Genomic DNA, 1,587 nt, shown 5'->3' with positions numbered 1-1,587 from the left:
TATAATAAAAAATTGCAGATTAGAAAAAAAAATCGATTATTTTCAATTGAAATGAAACGCGATGCTGTTTCAAAACTGTTGCTGATATCTTTGACAAAAATGTTTTGAGTTCTGCAAATGGCTTTTTCAATACAGCTTTTTTTCCAAGCCGATATAGCTGTTGTGATAACACTCACAAATTGGGTGCAATTGAATTTAAAAAATACAAATACTAGCAATTATAAAATTGCAGTTGAAATTTATTTGATGAAAAAATAAACCTAAATGGTATAAACTGGTAACAAATGTGTTTTGCAATTTAATTTGTATCTCTAAACATGTTATGAATGATGATGATGATCGTGTTTGATGTGAGATTGGTTTGTGGTTAGTGATAATGTCTCTTTGCATCTGCTCCCTTCTTTCTTCTATTGTTCTTCTTTCAAAAGACAGGTGATTTTTTCAGTATTCATCAGATATTTTAATTGCTCTTTCTCAAGAAATGAGCAAAACAAAATAGAGTGTGTATGTGATTGGACTTTATTGTCACCGCTTCTTCTTCATAGAGCTAAATACAATTACAAGTATATAGCATTTGATTATATGTGAACCACTTGAATCAAAGTTTCGGCGAAAAAAGAGTTGAGAACCCCAAGGACATCAATTTATGAATTCATTCTTTTTTTATTTTTGTTTTTAATTATTTTGACCTTTCTAATAAGAGCCGGGTTCCAAAAAAACTTCCGGAAGTCTGTCGATATCTAATTTTTGCGCGATACTATTTGATACTGTTAGCGGAATGGGAATTTCGAACTCACTACAAGAAGTAAAAAACTCTGATTTACAAGTTGAAGCTTGCTATTTTTGTTCAAGTTCTTTTGTCTATTATATGTTTGAATTCACTATCTTGCCATCTAAGCTTTTTCAACATTGTATTTTTGCATGTTTAACGAAAGAATTTTTCCACGTTTAAACTATATCATATATTGCAATGGTTAGGAAACTTATTTTCAATGTTCCAGTTTAAAATTGAGTTTTGATTCACCGAGTTTTAAATTAGCAACTCAGTAGTGGGAGCATGCCAGGAATTCCCCTAGGGCATCCACCTATGAACACACAAATTCTTCAGGGTTTTGAATCTTGCCTCTAAATATGGCTGCTCATATTCTTGTAGTTTTCGAGATACGACTTTTTTTTATAATTTTAATTTAAATTTCCAGAGAACCTAGTTTTCAAAAAATTGAAAAACAAAGAAATTCCCACCCCTGTAGTTGAGTGTCCTCAAAGTAATCACAAAATTCGAGTCTTGCGTACAGATATGAGAGCTAAAATCATTGTGGTTTTCGAGATATGACGTTTTTTATGAGTTTTTCCAAAATTATCAGAAAAACTATCTTGAAAAAACCTTAAAAAAAATGAAAATTTCCAAACCTGTAAGTTGGTAATGTGAGAGTAATCTCACGAGTTCCAAATTTTGTGTCTAATTGCGGCTGCTCAAACGCTTTAAGTTTCCGAGACGTGACATTTTTATGTCTTTTTAAACTTTTTCAAGGAACTCAGATATAAACAAAATTTCACAAAATATAAACTTTCAGAGGTTGAAGAGAG

The 1,587-nt window shown here is 31.1% G+C and overlaps 2 protein-coding genes across 2 annotated transcripts in view; one reads left to right on the top strand and one right to left on the bottom strand.

The window, feature by feature from the left end:
- LOC134852943 (nicotinamidase-like) overlaps positions 1–1,587 on the top strand; it is a 484,331-nt gene that overhangs the window by 129,988 nt on the left and 352,756 nt on the right. The gene's annotated exons all lie outside the window — the stretch shown is intronic.
- The window catches only part of LOC134852940 (uncharacterized), a 343,687-nt gene that overhangs the window by 194,315 nt on the left and 147,785 nt on the right, over positions 1–1,587 (bottom strand). The gene's annotated exons all lie outside the window — the stretch shown is intronic.

Source organism: Symsagittifera roscoffensis, chromosome 8 (assembly GCF_963678635.1).
Source record: "Symsagittifera roscoffensis chromosome 8, txSymRosc1.1, whole genome shotgun sequence".
NCBI classification, from domain to species: domain Eukaryota; kingdom Metazoa; phylum Xenacoelomorpha; order Acoela; family Convolutidae; genus Symsagittifera; species Symsagittifera roscoffensis.
The sequence above is the reverse complement of the archived record's forward strand: the minus strand, read 5'-3'. Positions and strand labels throughout refer to the sequence as shown.